Source organism: Enhydra lutris, unplaced genomic scaffold, assembly GCF_002288905.1.
Source record: "Enhydra lutris kenyoni isolate GAN:26980312 unplaced genomic scaffold, ASM228890v2 scaffoldscaffold2, whole genome shotgun sequence".
NCBI classification, from domain to species: Eukaryota; Metazoa; Chordata; class Mammalia; order Carnivora; family Mustelidae; genus Enhydra; species Enhydra lutris.
This window is the reverse complement of record NW_019154086.1, coordinates 49907578-49928008: the sequence shown is the minus strand read 5'-3', so window position 1 is coordinate 49928008 and position 20431 is coordinate 49907578. Positions and strand designations below refer to the sequence as shown.

General features: G+C 36.6%; 1 pseudogene; it reads left to right on the top strand.

Annotated features, from left to right (window-relative positions):
* Positions 1-700: 700 nt before the first annotated feature.
* On the top strand, positions 701-3848 carry LOC111146305 (annotated as a pseudogene).
* Positions 3849-20431: the final 16583 nt, after the last annotated feature.

Below are 20431 nucleotides of genomic sequence, written 5' to 3'. Positions count from 1 at the left end.
TCATATGGAAAATCTATGTTTAAATTTTTATGAAAATGCCAAACTGTTTTCCAAAATAGTACCCATTTAACACCTCTACAAGTGCTACATGAGAATTCCTGTTGCTGTGATTCCTTGGTAGCAATAACCTTTTCAAATTTATCTGTTTTAGAGGGTACATAGAGTTATCTCATTGTGATTTTAATTTGCATTGCCCTAATGATGTTAAGCATCTTCTCATGTACTTCTTTTCTATCTATATATTTTCTTATGGTAAGTGTCTATGAAAATATTTTGCCCATTTTATTATTTCTCTTACTATTACTGCATTGTAAGTGTTCTTTATGTATTCTAGACACAAGTCCATTTTAGATATGTTTTGTAAATATGTTTTCACAGTCTACGGTTGTTCTTTTTGACTTCTTAAATTTCCCTTGAAAAGCATTATTTCATTTTGATGAAAATGGATTATCTTTATGGCACATGCTTTTCATCTCTCACTTAAGAATCTTACCAAAGTCAATGTCATTTAGCTCTTACATTTAGATCTGTGATCCACATTAATACATTTAGTGTGATAAGAGTCATTTTCTCTATCCCCCTCTCTTTTTTTTTTTTCATTTTTCTATCCAGCACCATTTCATGAAAAATTGTCTTTTCCTCTTTGAATTGCCTTAGGCCCATTATCAAAATCATATGACTGTAGACAAACCAACACGGCATGCACAGCCCAAGGGTGCCTGGTCTGGGCCTGTGGTGTACACCAGAGGGGAGAAGGCAAGGAGTTCCGAGTCTCCCCCATCAGCTCATCCACATACATCATTTTAATTTTCCCAGTCATTCCATGAGTTGTATAACTTTGGCTTTCAAGAGCCTCTTCCCACCAACCCTCTACACACTCAGGTGAAAAGAACTGTGCCCATTCCAAGAACAGCATCATTGGCCTGACATAGAACAATTCAGTCATTGGTCAGAAACAGATCTGCTTCATGGGAACTGCCTCCTCCAGAAAAAAAAAGCCTGTCCTGTCCTCCAGGAAAGTAATCTAAGACCATGCTTCACCTGCCTTGTTTTCTTGCCGGGTCACAGGTGGAATTCTGCAGTGGCCCCTGTGAGACAGCTAAGCAATGGTTCTATGTGGACTGTGCCTAGCGTGGCATAGCTAGTTGAAAAAAAAAAAGGCAATGAAAAGATTGTGAAGAGTGTACACCCATCAGCACAGTGGTGCCCATCCCTTCTCAGCGTCCAGGGGTGATATGAGAGAGTGGTATCATATTAAATGCATGTTTGAGAAAATGGAGTGGGCCCAGGCCACCACAAAAAATATTGAGGACCACACAGAGCTGGAAAGCTGGGAAGAGCTAGAAGATAATGAGAAGGAACAGATAAGCCAGCACATTGCAGATCTGTCTTCTAAGGCAACAAGCACACTAAAGAAGAAAGCCATTGTCCAAGCTAAGCTAATAGCCACTGGCCAGGTGACATCTCCAGTGAAAGATGTTTCATTTGTCACCAACACCAATCCCCAGAAATTTTCTGGCTTTTCAGTCAAGCCCAAAAACTTTGGGGAAGCCTGCTCAAGCCGGACACTTAAGGCAAGTATCTCCTCTCCAAATGTGTCCCCAAGCATAAGTATTGTCTGCTATGTGAGCTTTGGAAGTGATGTGCCATGGTGGCTGAAAATCCTGTCTACGACACAAAGACCCAGATCATCCAGGACTTCCTTTGGAAAAGTTCAGCAAGAGATGGTTTCCACAGTGATGTGTACCTAAAAATGAAGCTGCAGCCACCAGGTATTATTAAAAGTGTTTACAACTTGAATAATAAGTAGATTGTGAAGTTTTTCAGTCACATTCTTAACTGCAACCCAGATGATATGGCATGAGACCTAGAGCACAGTGAAGTGTCAGAGACTGAGTTTTTTTCTGAGCAGAGAAAGTCTTTCCACTCAGTTGCCAAGAACCTCCTTACCACCCAAAAGTGAATTCCTCCTTCAACTCTCCAAGCTCACCAAGGAGGATGAGCAGCAACAGACTCTGTAGAACATCGCCTCCAGGTGTCCAGGCAGTGACCTTAAGTACATCATCAGGTTGGTCAAATATGATCTGAAGATGAACTCAGGTGCAAAACATATGTTAGATGCCCTTAGCCCCAATGCCTATAAAGCCTTCAAAGCCTTGTGAAACTTGCAGGACCTAGTGGAGTGGGTCCTCTGCAATGAGCAGGAATGGAGGAGGAGCGGAGGAGCTAGGTCAGAGATGAGCTCTAAGCATCCAGGCTTCATTGATGATGCCAGTACAGCCCAGGCTGGCTGTGGCCTACAAGTCCATCAAACATGCAGTGAAGGAGTGTCCTAATAGCTTGTTCTCTGAGATCAAGTATAGTGGGGAGCAAGTTTAGGTGCATAAGAACAGGAACCACTTCAGCTACTTCAGCCACACACTCAAGCCCATCCTGCTTCCTAAGGTGGCCCACCTTAAGGACTACATCCTCCAGCCTTTCTGTGGGGGCCACAGCATGATATTGGACTCTAAGGTCCTCCTGAATGACACTAAGACAGCCAAACCACAGCCCTTTGGGACTTGGGGAGTATACCAGAAAGCTGCCTTCCAGGATGCTAATTTCTGCCTCTTTTTTGATTGTATCTACTTCAATGTCAGCTTGATGGACAGGACTCTGTGTGAGCAGCAAAGTTTCTTCATGATAACAGGGTTGAAATTCCCAACTGATCTTGTTCTCAGAAATGAAGCAAGTCACTAAAGCTTCAGACTTTGTTGACATGATAAATTTGGTGACCTGAGGATGGTTGGAAGGGCTAGACCTGAAGGATGTGAAGGGTACGTATGAGCCTGGAAAGCAGCACTGGATGAAAGTGAACAAAGACTATTTAAATGAGTGGGCCAAGGCTGACACAACTGACCCAGGGGCCTTGGAGCCTTCTATGGACGTGGGAGTAAAGGCAGCATGATGTCCATCTACCTCATGTGCTGCTATGACCCAAATGGCCAGAGGTGATGAAGTGATGCACAGTCACCAAGTGTGTAGGAGGCCATGATGACATGACACTTGTTCCTTGGAGAAGGAACTGAAAGTGGTGAGGATCAGCAAGGATCCTAGAAAGATACCTAACTGGCTGAAATTCAACAAGACCTGCTACCCTGACTTACTGTCCCAGACTCAAAGAAAGCTGCCATGTGGAAGATCACAGGGACTAAATCCTCCAAATCTGAGGCTCACAGAGCTGATGGGATCTCCATCTGATTTCCTCATAGTACCCAGGTCCATGATGATAGGGATTGGAAGTGTGCCACTAACCTGCCCCAATTCAAGGAACTATAGCCGCTGTCCAAGGAGAGGGCCGGATTCACTGTAGCAGCTGAAAAGGAGTGCAACGCCACTACACGGGGCAGCAGTGAAGTGAATAAGGGTACGTTGGAGCCTGCTGGATCTTGCAAGGGTCCCCAAAGCAGCCCTCCACCAGTGCCAAGAAGGCAGGAGGGAGACTGAGTAGCTGCAATAGCAAAGGCGGCAACAAGCTGACAGCAAAACCTTCCTCTGTGAAAGTGAGAGAGAAGAAGTCTCCTGATGAGACCCCAGGGCCAAGCAAAAGTGCTACTGGACATCTTCACTGGGGTGCAGATCTACTTGCCACCCTCCACACCAGACTTCAGCTGCCTCAGATGCTCCTTTGTGGCATTCAGTCGGGACCTGGTGCAGGAATTTGACATTTCCTCAGCCACATAGGTACTGGAGATCAGGGACAAGAACTCTAGCAGGTCTCCCCAGAGTAGGTTTGGGCATGTATCTGGAAGCAGAGGCTGGTAGCTCCCTGTAAGAACTGTGGGCCTCCTTCTTCCCTAAAGGGTTAGGGATGGAGGGATGTGCCAGGAACGGTCAGAAATCCCTGTACTGACTGATGAAAGACTACTCCAAACTTTGCTGTGAAAGAGAGGAGAAGGCAAGGGGGTCAACATTCAAAGGCAAAGACCCTTTGCTCTTCTTTGCTCCTGCTTTTATTGGTCCTTCAAGATAATCAAAAATCCTAATCACTGTTCTCAAGCTCCTGATGTGTGACAAGGGGTCTTACTGAAACTAGGAGGGTCTGTTTAAGGGAAAGATATGATAAGCTAATCTGCATGTTCTACTAAACATAGCCTGAGGGACAACACATGCATCTCTTAGATCACATGGTGGCTGTTTGGGCTAAGAAAGCTTCCGGGCATTCCAAGGGCAGAGTGCGAACACAGACCTGGGTATTCCAAAGGCTCATGCCCTTCTCCCAAACCTTCCCTGCCCTCAAGGGGCCTCTAGTTACATTTTAGCAAGCCAGGTATTATGGCTGATTTCATGCTCTACACTAACCTTAACAGGGACGGTAGCCTTTTTTCAAGCAGTGCATCTTCCAGAACCAACAACTGTGCTTGATCTCTCTTCCCTGCTAGGAGTTAGTTGCTGTGGGTGCCATCAGTGAAGTCAGTTTCTTCTACTGGTTTACACAGATCTTTCAGATCTGAGTGCTGGCTTGGTTGTCTTTTTATTTTCTTTGAAAATAAGCTTTTTTAAAAAAAATAAGTAAAATATCTTGCAGTTTAAAAAAATCAAATGACTGTATATGTTAGAGTCTATTTTGGGATTCTCTATGCTGTTCCAATGACCTAATATTCATTTATGCTAATACCATGATGTCTAGCTAACTGTAGTAGTCCCTTAAGTCTTGAATAAAATACTGTAACTCTTTCATTTTTGCTCATAATTTTCAAAATTGTTCTGGATATTAAAAGTCTTTGATTTTCCATATAGTTTTTAGAATAAGCTTGTCAATTTTTATAAAATAAAACAATTTCTAGGATTTTTAATCATTTTCCCCCCATGGACTTTATACAGTTGGAAAGAACTAATATTGAGTATTCCAAATCATGATCATGATATGTCTCTCCATTGATTTAAGTTATTTGATTTTCAGTAATATTTTGTAGTTTTCAGTTTGAAGGTTTCATGCATAATTTGTTAAAGTAGTCTTTATTTCATATACTTATAATATTTTAAACTATTTTTTTTCAATTTCAATTTACAATTGATTTTTGGTATGATAAATTCATCCTGTATCTTTACTAATTCTGGAAGCTTTTTGATCCATTACAATTTTCTATGTGGAGGATTATGTTGTCTGCAAGTAACAATAGTTTTAACCTAACTCGAAAATCTGGATGTATTTTATTTTTATTGTACTATTTATTTTATTTTACTTAATTAATCTCATTTAATATTATATTATCTTGTCTTATTGAATTGCTTCCAACCTCCAGAACAATGTTCAACAGAAGTGATGAAAGCAGTCATCCTTGCTTGTCCCTTATATTGGGGAAACACATTCAACTTTCACCATTAATATGATGCTAGTTGTAAATTTTACATACATGTTTTTTATCTGAAGAAGTTTCCTTTTGTTTCCTGTTTGCAGTGAGTTATTTTTTTAATAAAAAAATGGATATATAATTTTATTAAATGTCTTACCTGCATCTATTAAACTGCTTATATGACATTTCTTTTTTCATAGCTTAATACAGTGAGTAATATACTGGTTGATCTTAGAATGTCAAGCCAACTATACCTTTCAGTTATAAGTTATACTTAGCCAAGACATTAGCTTTGTATATTTTGTGGATTATATCTGATAAAATTTTGTTAACACTTTGTGTAGATGGTCATGAGGAATATCAATGTATAGTTCATATTGTCAAATTTATAGACATATGTTTACTGTATTTGGTTATTATCTTTTCAGTGTCTATGGGATCTGTACCAGCTCTCTCATTCTTTTAATTGTATTTCAAGTTAATTTAGTTAACATATAGTGTATTATTAGTTTCAAGGGTAGAATTTAGTTCTCTCATTCTTAATATTGGTATATTATTTTTCCTCTTCTTTTCTAACCCATCTATTTAGATGATTGTCAACTTAACTGATCTTCTTCAAAAAACCACTTTTGATTTCCTCAGTTTTTACTGATTTGTTTGATTGGTATTACATTAGTTTCTGCTTTTATTTAATTGATTCCTTCATAATGATTACATTTGGTTTTAACTAATTATCTAGTTTCTTAAGATGGAAGCATAAATAGCTGATTATAGACTTACTGAACCTTAATTTTCAATATTATAAAATTGCCTTTAAGCCCTTCTTTAGCTACATCTGCAAATATTTCTATGCTGTGTTTTTGCTATCCATAATTTTAAAATATTTTCTAATTTCCCTTGTGATATTTTTTGACCTACGGATTCCGTAGTAGTATGTTGACTGGATTCTAAATCCTGGGGGATTTTCGACATATCTTTCTCTTACTGATTTCTAATTCAATTCCACTGTGGTCAGAGCAAATAATTCATTTTATCTGAAATTTAAAGAATTTATTGACATTTGTTCTGACGAGGGAACAGAAGGCTAGCCGAGGACAAAGCAGAAGCTGACACCCTGCAACCTGCCCCAGCCCCCGACTCCTTGGTGGGACCTGTGTGACCTTCTTCCAGGAATCTCCCACCTATCTTAATGGTAATGCTTTGCTAGAGGGGAAAAACAACCCTTTACAATGGCAAGGCCTCTGGTATCTTGTAGGTCCTCTTTAGCATATGAAAATTCTTTCCCCAACCCCATAATATATAATCAGCCACCCCTCACAATGCCAGGACAGCAGTTCTTTCTATCTATGGGTCCTGTTCCTTGCTTTAATGAACGGCCATTTTGCGTCAAAGACGTCTCAAGAACTCCTTCTTAGTCTTTGGCTCCAGCCTTCACTTATATTCTAAAACTTCATCAGTTTTTATGGCATAGAATATGGTGTATCTTATTAGTTGTTTTGTGTGCATTTAAAAAGAATGTTGCTGAGTGACTGCTTTATAAATGTAAATCAGGTCAAAAGATTTAATTGCACGGCTCATATCTTCTCTAGCCTTACTAATTTTCTTTCTATTATTCTATCAGTTAGTGGGCCATGCTGGACCTTTGTACTGTGGGTCATACATTTTCATTTTACTTATGTTAAAAGCCCACAACACATTTTTATTATGTTTTCTTTAAAATGTTAATACTTTTTAAAGGAATTTACATAATAAGAAAAATATATCATATTTACCAACACATTTTCCACTTCTCATGCATTTCATTCTTTAAGTACATCCAAATTTGCATCAGTCATTATTTTTCTTTTCACTAAGGGATTCCCTTTAACATTTCTTATAGTCATAATGGTAAGTAGTATAGTGGTAGTCTACTGGTGATTATACTCTAAGCTTTTCTATATCTTAAAATTATTTCACCTTTGTTTACGAAAGATAATTTTACTTGGTTAGAGCGTTCCACTCTTCTCTGACTTACATTGTTTCTGAGGAGAAATATGCCATCATTCTTTTTTCCTTTAGTGTAAAATCGGACTTTTTACTACCTCTGGTTTTGTAGATTTTTCTCAGTAATCACTGTTTATTATGTTATTTATGTCTATACCCATCTTATGTATTTTTCATCATATACAAGACCAACTTCTATCTCTGGAAGCTTGATTTGGGCTATTTTGTGTCTTCCGTTTCTCGCTGTCTTTTTAAAATTTAAATTCAATTTAGTTAAGATATAGTGTATTATTAGTTTCAGGGGTAGAACCTAGTGATTCATCAGTTGCATACAACACCCAGTGCTTATAATATTAAGTGCCCTCCTTAATGCCCATCTCCCAATTGTCCCATTCCCCCACCTATTCCCCCTCCAGGAACCCTGTTTGTTCTCTATTGTTCCCTATAGTTAAGTCTCTTATGGTTTGCCTCCCTCTCTGTTTTTCTCTTATTTTATTTTTCCTTCCCTTCTTTCATGTTCATCAGTTGTGTTTCTTAAATTCCACATATGAGTGAAATCATATGGTATTTGTCTTTCTCTGATTTATTTCACTTAGTATAACATTCTATAGTTCCATCCATGTCATTACAAATGGAAAGACTTCTTTTTTGATAGCTGAGTAATATTCCTGTGTGTGTGTGTGTGTGTGTGTGTGTGTGTGTGTGTGTGTGTATAACATCTTTATCCATTCATCTGTCCATTCTATATCTTTCTTTAACAACTTCATGCTTTCCTCTTCATATTGAGCATATGGTAAATATTTATAACACATATTTAATATTCTTATCTGCTAGTTCTCCCATACTTGTTATTTCTACCAACTTTGTTAATTTCCTCACCCACATGCACCAATTAGTACTCAGCTGAAGATTCTGGAAGAACCCTTTACAAATCTCTGGGGCACTCTTTCCCTATGCAATTGTCTTTTCTCTAGTATTCTTCCCTATGAATTTTAGCACTTTGGCCTCCCAAAACCTGAATTCTGTCTTGTTACACCACTGGACCTAATTTGATTTCCCTCTCCTTATGCTTCATCCTGGAAACTATAATGAAATTGGAGGTAATTATACAGCTCACCTTATTTGATTCTTTTTTCTCAGATCTATTTTGTGTTGTCTCTTGTCCAATGTTTGAAAATCACTTTTTCATATATTTTGTTCAATTTTGTAATTACTTAAGGTAAGAGATCAGATTCAGTTTCAGTTTTCCTGACCCAAAGCAGAAGTCTTAAACTTCGTTATTTTTACAATTATTTTCTAACAAATGGACTTAAGGCTATATGTATCTTCTAAACTGAGGCTTCATCTTGCAAGTCTGATGATCACTCCTAAATATTTTGCTATTTTCATTAGGATTTCCCATTTGATTCATAAACTATGTAAAAGTATGTCTTTAGATTCCAAATTTATCAGATCTTATAGACCAACTTAGATTGCTATTTCTAATCATAATGCATCCTCTAAGGAATTTGGACTGATATTGGATATTGTTTATTTTGTATTTATTAAAAGTTCCTTTTGATAAATGGATATTGTTTATTTTGTATTTATTTTAAAAATACCGTTTATTTTGTATTTATTAAAAGTTCTTTTATGGCCTAATATGTGGTAAGTTTTATATGAGCTTAAAAATAATGCTTACTTTCTATTTTTGAGATGCAGTTTTGATAAAAATCAATTGTATTAAGCTTATTCATTGTGTTGTTCAATTTTTCTGCATCTTCAGTAAGTTTCTTCTTGCATGACTCACCAGATTCTGAGATACATTTGTTAAAAGTTTACACTATGATAAAAAAATTTGTCACTCTCTGAAATTCTTTGCTTTCTTCTTCATATATTTCAAGTCTATATTGTTAAATGTATGAAGTTCAATATTGTTATATACTCTGAGAAATTCTAGTTGCCATTAAGCATAATTATTTTTGCCTGCATTTATGGCTTCCTAATGTTAATATACCTATTTTTTTTAAATATCGTATTTTACAACTAAACTAAAATTTAAAAATTAATAAATGGCCATAATATTCTATTTTAGTTTAGTTTTATTGTGTGGTAGGAAAGAAAGTATGAATCTATAAATAGGTTTATAACAAAATGCACATGAGAATAAAATGAAATTGTAGTTATTGAAGTGTTTTTATAAAAATAAAAATACTTTATCAATACTAGATATCATCATTCTGAATCTGTTACTCTTCTTTAGTCCTCAAAAACACAAAATCCATCCCCTGGTGATAATTACAAAAAATGGTAGGAAGTGCAGTAATTAACTTATCTGTGAAAAAAAATTTTTTTTAATTCATTCCAAAAACCAAAAAAGTCCTAGAGCAACTGCATAAATTCATGGATTAAGCAATTAAGGGTTAAATTAAAGAGGATGGACTAACTAGAGAGTCTCATTTTCTTAATGAACATCTCTTTGATTTTTGTGAGGAACTATTTAACTAGGGATTTTTGTGATTATTAATGACTAATAATTACTGTCATAATTAATCATCTGCTCATATATGCCTTAGTCAATTCAGGCTACTCTAACAAGTACCACACACTGAGTAACCTAAACAAAAGAAATTTGTTTCTCACAGTTCTAGGGGTTGGGAAATCTCAGATCATGGTGCCAGCATGGTGGGGTTCTTGGCGAAGGCCTTCTTTCTGATTTGTAAATGGTTGTCTTTTCCTTGTATTCTTATAGCAGACAGCACAGAAAGGAAGCAAGCTCTTTGTGTCTCCTCTTATAAGCTACTAATTTAAAATTAAATTTTTAAATCTTAAATTTTTTGTTTTAATAGTGATAATAACTTTATAGTATGTGTCAATTTTCATTGTTATTTATGGAAAATATCAATCTGGCTGTAGGATTTGTTTTTTTCTTTAATGTATACAATATTTTCCCTGAATTCCGGCTTTCCTTTTCTTCTAGGCATTTTATAGTTGGTCCTTTTTTTGTTTTAACTATTTAATCATTTAGAAGGCATCATTCCCCCAAATATATCCTACTTTCTATATTAGCTTCATGTGAACTGTTCCATAATCTGTATATAAATGTGGCTGGATCTACCCTTATGCTTTCTACTTGGTACAATTAATCAGTCAGTTCCTACTCCACACCAAACTATTTTAATGACTTTGGCATTCTAATACCATTTTATTATAACCAGTACAAACCACTTCTCATTATTCTTTTATTTTCAGAATTTGTGGGATGTTAGAATCATTAATTTTCCAAGATGACCTTTAGAAACATCTTTAAAACTTTTCAAAAACATTCATTGATATTTTGACTGGAATTATATTATAAATTGTGCTAACTGGAGAACTAATATTTTTAGATTTAAGTAATCCTTGGTATTTATTTCATATATTCATTATATTTAGTGGGGTTATTTTGCACTTACCTTACATTTCTTATTAGGATTATTTGTACATATTTTATGCTGATTACTTATTATTAGTAAGATGACCATATAATTTGTTATTCAAACCAGTAGACTAATGTGTGAAAGGGAACACAAATAATAACAGGCATAAACAGGATCTCATAGTTATTATTAATATGATTTTTTAAAATTTTATTTTCTAATAGTCAATGTAACTAAATAGCAATGGTGTCTATGTACATATGTATTTTTTAAACAAATCAATCTTTCTACCACTATGTTAAATGTAATCGCTTATACTGAGTTCTCTTACTTTCTCAGATTATCAAGTGTCATTTACATATCACAACTTTAACATCATAATATTTTTATTAATTTTATTAATTTGTTTTTCTTAACTTATTGTCATATAGAACTTCCAGAAAAATATTAAATAGTAGTAGCGAAGGAGTGTTATTTATTTTTTTTTTTTAGTCCTTACTGGGATCACAACTAACACAGTACCATTTTGATGCAATGATAGTTATTTCATGTTGGCAGGGGGAGGTCCTTCCTAATTTTTTTTGTAAATCATACTAATTGAAGTATAACAAGCATAAAACACAATATATAAAGTCATCAGATATAGCTCAGTGAAATTTCACATCTGTGTAATCAGTACCAAACCAAGATAGATAATACTTCCAACGCTCCAGAAGTATCTTCTACTTCTACACCGAGAAATACTATATTCCCACACAAAACAAATATTGCGACATATAATACCATATATCAAGTTTCCTGCTTTTGAAATAGATACATGCATATACACGCTTTTCCCTGCAGTATGTTTTCTTTTGTGTTTTTTTCTTTATCACTCAATATTATGTGAGTTTATCTAAATTTATATTATAGTAATAGCTTTTGGACTGTCATTGATAATTATAATTATCTACTATATGAGTATACCTCAGCTTATTTATTCATCCTGTTCCTTTTATGGCCATTTAGGTTGTTTCCAATTTAGGTTTATTACCACTATTGCTGTGAAGTTCTTGTATACATCTTTTGGTGAGCATACACATTTCTGTTTTGAATATGCTTAGAAATTCAATTACTGTATCATAGGGTATACATATGTTCAGCTTTAGGAGATGCTACCCGTTTTCCAAAGTATTTGTATCAATTAACACTCACAAGGAATATGAGTGTACCAGCTATTCTACATTCTTACCTTCATTTGTTTTAATTTGTTAATTTTCTTTATAATTTTAGTAATCCAGGGAAGTGTGTTGAAGTACATCATTGTAAATTCTAATTTGCAGTACCCAGTTGAGAGGTGATGTTGGGAGCCATGAAGCCTGGTCAAGGGCACTGCCCCAATAGGTTAAGGTTTGAACTAATGCAGGCTTAATCCTGCCGAGGGCTGGACAGCCCCAGAGATAAGCATGGTCTAATAGTCTCTTGCCTTTTTCTCTGATCCCTGAATCTCTCTTAAACAAAGAGCCACTTGCTAATCTGTGCAAACATCTCTCAGGCTTATGGGCTGGAGCAACTTCAAGAAGGTAAATTATTCTGTACCTAGGACAATGGAGAACTTTAGATGTGTACCGCGATAGACAGATGGTTTCCTCCCTAGGCTGATGTTTTGAACACCATTTGGATATCACCTTTTATAGAGTGCTTGTTTGTTTGTTTGTTTGTTTTTTAAGATTTTATTTATTTATTTGACAGACAGAGATCACAAGTAGGCAGAGAGGCAGGCAGAGAGAGAGAGGAAGGGAAGCAGGCTCCCTGCTGAGCAGAGAGCCGGATGCGGGACTCGATCCCAGGACCCTGGGATCATGACCCGAGCCGAAGGCAGCGGCTTAACCCACTGAGCCACCTAGGCGCCCTATAGAGTGCTTGTTTAAGATACTTGTTCATTTTTTTAATCCATTTTAATTTTTTCCTTATAGGTTTGCCTAGGTTCTTTTTGGGATGTGTGTTGTTTAATCATATACTTACAACAAATATCTTCCATTATGTAGCTTGCTTTATAATTTCTTAAGGTGTTTTAGTGTGTTTTGATGGAATTATCTAAATTTTAATAACCCAGTTACTCAAATTGATTAGTGATTTTTGATTTTTGCCTCCTTCAACTGATGAAGATACTCTCCTGTTCTTTTTTTCCTAAGCACTTTAATGTGTAGCCTCTATATTCAGCTCTTTCATATTCTTTCATATTCATATATGTGTATGTATTCATAATGTGTAGCCTCTATATTCAGCTCTTTCATATTCTTTCATATTCATATGGAATTGAATGTTTTATACAGTATAAGTATGAATGTCAAGATTCATTTTTTCCAGATGGATATCTAATTGGTTCACATCATTTTTTGAAAAGACATAGTTTCACAAACTCATTATAATGCCAATTTTGTCATCATAAGTCAAGTGTTCATATATGTGTGGGTTGATTTCTAGACCCCTTATTCTGTTTCTGTGGTCTATTTATCTAGTCTTACACCAATACTATAATCACTTAATTATTATATCAGTAAAATAGGTTGTGATATCTGACTGTATACATCTGTCAGCTTAGTTTTTAATTTTCATGATTGTCTTTTGTATTCTTGTCCTTTTTCATTTCTATATTTGGTGAGTATGTGAGGTCCTGCTTGGATCCTCTTTACGTGGAGGGAAAGTCTTGCCTGGAGAAAAGACTTTACTGTTCACTCCCCTTTGGAGACTGCCTTAAGTGGAGAGACAAAACTCACCCAAGGCCATGCTCCTTTCCTGAGTGTAGCCCACATGTAACAACTGATATTGTGAGGGTATACATATCTGACTCTTGCTCAAACTGAGAACAAACTGAAGAGTCATCAAAGATCCTCATAGTAATACTTAAGTTCTCCATTGAGACTACATTTTAGTTCAGTTTCTCCTTTTGTCTAATTCTGCAGCCAGCCCTTCCATTCCTCAGGTGTTACTCCCGAAAACATTACTAAGAAATCTGTTGCATACTGATCTCCACCACAGAATGTGCTTCCTTAAAAACCCAGTCTGACAATGTGCCAGGAGTGGCCCAAAAGAGTAAACTCTGGAATGGGATTTTGGACCTGGATTGCCTGCTTATCACCCTGCTGGCAACGAGAAACCATTAACTTCTTGAGGTAGAATATTGATAGCCCCATAACAAGATAGCAGAGCAATTGTTAGAACACTTACATATTGTGAACTGGGATGGTATGCGGACAGCAGTGAATTCACTAATAGTATAATGTATCATGTATTTAAGGAATATGTGGGACACACTAAGTATAAGAACTGTGGAATAAAGTGACTGTAGCTAAGTTCAAATGAAGAGAATGAAAAGCTAAGAGTGACTAATCACAGCTAAAACCTAAGTGAGACAGTCAAAGTGCCTCCTTGGTAGTTAAAAAAAACAACAAAAACAACAAATGTCTGAGAAAGAGATGAGAACATATCCAGAATTTAATAATAAGAGTAGTAGAGCCCAAGGGTTGAACTATTATCTTCAGCAACTCTACCATTTACCCAAGCAATACAAATTGTGCTGGTAAAGAAGACAACATCATCACTAACATTCAGTTTTGGCTCTCTGTAGACCATAACTGATGACTGGAGTTGCAGTTGTCAAGAGGGAAAACTGAATTGGAAGAAATCAGAGAGGGAGACAAACCTTGAGAGACTTTGGACTCTGGGGAAACAAACTAAGGGTTAGCGAAGAGAGGGGAGTGGGGGGATGGGGTTATCGGGTGATGGGTATTAAGGAAGGTGCGTGTGGTGATGAGAGCTGGGTGTTATATGCAACTAGTGAGTCGCTGAACACTGTATCAGAAACTAATGATGTACTATATGTTAACTAAATATAATAAAACAATTTTATAAAATTAAAAAAATAAAAAAGAGTGATTATAGGACCCCAAAACAAAAGAGGCTAGGTGGTAGGGCTTAATCATCAGAAACCAGGTGTATATATTTTTCATGAGGTTGAAGTGACAGCCAAGTGGCGTGAGCCAGAGAATTATGGAAATTTTAAATAGACTATAGCATTCCTAGGAGCAAAATAGATAGGCAGCGAAGAGAACTACTCATCTTCTATAATCAAAGAAATCAAGGGAGGCTGACAGCAGTCACCTATATACATTTTTTGACCCCTTGTCCAGTTTTTGGATGTAAACCAGTTTTCAGACCCAGGATCCACTGACTAAAGGGGAAAACAGATGCCAAGGTAGAAAAATATGTGAGTTTTTCCTCTGAAAAAAAATATGGTAATTATTCCTCTTGTCTTTCTCTAAAGGGACGTATGGCCATTTTCTTAGGCAAACGTATCAAAACCCTTGAGGTGAGAGGGAAGTGGCAGAGATTAATGTTTAAATTTGAAACGTAGAATGAAGAAGATGTGTTTTTCTAATATCTGCATTTATCAATTTGACTCCCCCAAAATCAAAATGATTAGGGAAAATGACAGTGTATTATCACAAACTCAACTAAGTAGCTCGATTTGCAGCTGCTGTGCCCATTGTGGAATCTTTGTTACAGAAGATTAACATGGCTTCAGATACATGATATGTAGCCAATGACTTGGTGAATACATTATTTTATATTTTTATTTTTAAAAATGAAGATCAGAAACAGTTTGAATTCACTTGGAATAGACAAGAATATACATGTCATAAGATATTCTAAAGAGCTCTGGACTGACTAGACATCATTCAGAGTGTTATACTGGTTTATAATATTGATGATATCATATGAGATTCCCGCATCTACTCAGAGAGGATAAACCAAGAAATTGCTGGTACAATGGAGACATGATAAAACTCGTGAATACCAAAGAATAGGAGATAACAAAGAATCAGGAACCTAACACATCCATGAATGTTTTTGGTGTCCAGTGTTATAGGGAATGCTGGGCCATTTACTTCAAAGTGAAAAAGAAATTATTGTATACTGTACCTCCTACTACAAAGGAAGGAATAAACTTTTGGGGTCCTTAAGGCAGCATATTCCATACCTGGCAATACTGTATCAATCTATTATACAGAGTGACATGAAAATCTGCCAGTTTCAGTGAGGCCTGGAGCAAAAAAGAGTTCTAAAGCAGGTTCAGACGGTGATGTGTGCTGCTCTGACTCTTGGATCATAAGAACCAGCACACCAGGCAGCTTCTTGGTTATGCTCTCTAATTACCATGTATCTCAGCCTATTACTCAAGGAACAGAGTTCTGCCAATAACCTGAATAATCATGGAAGAGAATCCTGAGCTCCACATGAGACCACAATCCTGGCCTACACTTTAATCTCAACCTGTGAGACCCTAAACAGAGAACTCTGCTATCTTGAGCCCAAACTTCTGACCTACGGAAACCAAGGGATAATAAATTTGTGCTTCTTGGCACCTAGCACCATGACCTGCTAAATTTGTGGTAATTTCTTGCACAGCAACAGAAAACTAACATATCCACCATTAGTATCCTTAGGGGCTATCTTAGAACTCTTAGGAGAAAAAAGGTGCCTTGTGGAATCTGGCAACTTCAGTGGGAAAACCATAATGTACACCTTTTAGTGCTATGAAACAAGGCTGTACTATTTTTTTAAATTAATATATAATGTATTATTTGCTTCAGGGGTACAGGTCTGTGAATCATCAGTCTTACACAATTCATAGCACTCACCATAGCACATACCTTCCCCGATGTCCATAACCCAGCCACCCTATCCTTCCCTTCCCACCCCCCATCAATCTTCAGTTTGTTTCCTGAAATTAAGAGTCTCTTATGATATGTCTCCCTCCCCGGTCCCCTCTTGTTTCATTTTTTACCTCCCTGCCCCCCACGACCCTCACCCTGCCTCTCAAATTCCTCATATCAAAGAGATCATATGATAATTGTCTTTCTTTGATTGACTTATTTCGCTCAGCATAATACCCTCTAGTTCCATCCACATCATTGCAAATGGCAAGATTTCATTTCTTTTGATGGCTGTATAATATTCCTTGTATATATATATATATATATATATATATATATATATATATATATATACCACATCTTTTTTTTTTAAAGATTTATTTATTTATTTGACACACAGAGAGAGATCACAAGTAGGCAGAGAGAGAAGCAGAGAGAGAGGGGGAAGCAGGCTCCCTGCCAAGCAGAGAGCCTGATGCAAGACTTGATCCCAGGACCCTGAGATCATAACCTAAGCAAAAAAGAAAGCCAGTGCTGATAGCACCATAATGATTGACTTCAAGCTACACTACAAAGCTGTGATCATCAAGACAGTATGGTACTGGCACAAAAACAGACACATAGATCAATGGAACAGAATAGAGAGTCCAGAAATAGATCCTCAACTCTATGATCAACTAGTCTTCAACAAAGTAGGAAAGAATACCCAATGGAAAAAGAAAATTTTCTCTTTTTTTTCTTTTTAAAGATTTTATTTATTTATTTGACAGAGTGAGAGATCACAAGTAGGCAGAGAGGCAAGAAGAGACAGGGGGTAAGCAGGCTACTTGCTGAGCAGAGAGCCTGATGTGGGGCTTGATCCCAGGATCCTGAGACCATGACCTGAGTCAGAGGCAGAGGCTTAATCCACTGAGCCACCTAGGTGCCCAGGAAAAAGAAAATTTTCAATAAAGCATTTGAGTCTTCTGCTGTCTGCATCCTTTCTTATTTTAACAATTCTTTCTGTGTCCATCAGAAGAGAACAAATTAGCTAGATGAACTTACAGAAATTTTATTTTGAGGGGTTAAGGTCTGAAAAAAGTTTGAGATCAAACTGATTTTTGTGATTTGTAGGTAAAGTGTTTTTGTTTGTTGGCTTGCTTATTTATTTATGTGTTTGTTCACCAGATATTGGCCTGAATGTCTCCTCTATGTTTAAAATCCTTGACATTCAAAATGTGTCCTGCCTATATATACGAATCGTTCTCTTTACATTAATTTTCCTTAGCATTTAGTGAATTCTGGGGGTACAAACTCAGGACTAGCACAACATTGGCACTCTTTCCTGGTTTCCAAGGCCAGGTACGTTTCTATACTATTTTAATTATTCACAGTGATCACAAATAAAGTGACAAAAAACGGTTCCAATGGGTTTTTCAGAATCTTACCCATAAATTTAGGAAAACTTAATTCTCCATAGTGCCAGTCCTACCTTGCTGACTGTTAATTATTAAAGTATAAAGGTAGTCATGGAAGAAATGCACCTCCTAATTGCTAAAATAAGATTTTCTTTGCTAGGCTTTTGAGGCATTCCTTCCCTTCACAGTTATCAATTCTTTTACTTATAATTAACCCTAATTCCTTTTATACTCTCTGCTCTTTTAGGATACAAACATGCACAGATAACCCTTATTCCAGCACTCTGGCAAGAGGTAAGTGTGCTACTTAAAGGAAATCTATAGTGACTGTTTCTATAATGAGAATAATACTTTTGAAGGAAAACACTTTAGAAAGTACCTTCTAATCCATCTTTTTGGTGAAATTGTAAAAATAGATTTAATTAAACAAAGACAGTTACAAACCCACAAAATCATATGCATAGATATTGGTAATAATTTGAGACATCATGGAAAACAAGTAGAATATTTGATAAAAACGAGACAACTATCATCATTTTAAAATGTAAAAAAGAATTAACCATTACCCTAGAAACTACAGTTCTTTAAGCTTAATTTTAGTGTCAGTAAAATGCTACCATAATGCAGTAAAAATCTTATTAATTCTTAACACAGGGGACAAGAGAAAGAACAAAATACAGAATTGCAATTAACTTGCTTGAGATTATCTGAAAAGTTTTTTTATTAAAGTAACAGAGCATCTAGATATCTGGGGACTAGCAGTCTTCTTGCTATCCTAAATAAACCAATATTGGATTAATAAGGTATTTTTGTTAACACAGGAGCAAAGTTGAAAATTCATGGAAGAAAATGGCATACTAGGTAACAGCTTTTTGAAGAAAATAATTTTTGTAATTACAAGAATTTTGACTTTGTAATAAGATTAAATCATTGTACAGTTCTGTACAAATTACCTTACAGCAAAATAAATTTTTTGAAATGCAACTATTTTATTACTTAGAAAAAATCTCTAACACTAAGGCATTTTCTACCAATAAGCAGTGATGGTCTTAAAAAAAATTTCTGAAGATCTTATAATGACATACAATACAATGTACTTGAGTGAAATAGGTACAAAAAGAAAATAATTACGCTTACTGTGTAAAAATGCATGCTGCTGATCAAGAATTAGAGGAGCAGCACAAAACAAAAATAGAAGAAATGAGAATGGGTTTAACACAAGATAATTGGTAGGGGTTAATATTTCATAGTACCTAATTCTAAAAATCTTGTATAAGTGCCTCATTATGTGATACTAAATAATTATTCAGGGGTGGGTGAGGGAGAGCCAAGATGGTGGCTTAGGAAGACCATGAGCTCCCTTCCTCCCATGGACACACCAAATCTACAACCATATATGGAACTATTCCCACTGTACACATGGAATAATTTCCATTGAAAAAAATAATAAATGAATAGCTTCCTCCACTAGTAAGTGATAAAAGAGGCAGGAAAGGGAGAGACAAGAATCTCATCAAAACCCCACCCCCAGCATCATGACATGCAACAGGGAGGTATCTCTGGGTTAGAGCATCATTGGGAGAAGTAAGAGGTTTGTGCCCAATATAAGGTACTCCAACCGCTGGGACCTGCACCATAGAGAAAAAGTCTCTAAAAACATTCCAGGAGACCAAGGGGACTATGGGAATCTGAAGTGCTCCTTTTAGAGGGCTTGTGCATGTACTTATTCTGTGAATGAGAGGTGACTAGATTATATGTTGAAGGTGACTCAGTTGCTAATCTTAAAGCATTTGTCAGAGAAGCAGGATTAGTAGCAATTTTCTTTGGGGACAGAGGTGCTGGAGAGCACGACTGTTTGTATTTTCCTGCTACCTTGCTATGCAGGTGGGTACACACAGACACAATCTCACCATAGCTAAGGGCTTGCCCCATCCTCAGTGCTCATGGCAGGCATCGCTAAAGCCATTGGGAATATGTTGCCCCAACACTCTCCTGTGACCTTGCTATAGCCAGAGGGAAGGAAAATTCACAAAAGGAATGCTTTTTGACTGCCTGGCTATGGTGGCCAAAGGGTCTTGTGCTCCTGGGCCCCACAGAATTGTAACAATTAGAAAGATAGTTCTGGGCAGGATACCATGACCAGACCCTAGAGAGACAGCAGAATGAAACACACCCCCCAGCGTGCACATGAAAAAACTTCTTTAATCATCCTGGAGCTCCAAGCTTGAGGGCCAGGCTGCAGGAATGCTACATATTTAAAGGCTACAGAGGCACTCTCTGAGAACATAAGAAGGGAGACACCATCTGTGCACCTTCCCTGGGCCTTGCCACAGCTTGCTAGAACCTCTCAGAAAGGAGATTATACATTGAACCGAAGCCCTGATTCTTAGAACTGTCACCCACAGGACATCTCCAAATCTCCTGGTCTGGAAGTCAGCAGAGTCTATAATTGTGGTCCCACAGGACTGTATATATTTGTAAACTTTAAAAACCGCTGCCTGAAAATCTGACTTCCAATTAGCCTGAATTTAGGTGTTGATTGAGATCACTCCATTTGGAACACTGACAGATTCTGGTACACCCCCAACACCTGGGACCAATCAAGAATTTATCAAGTT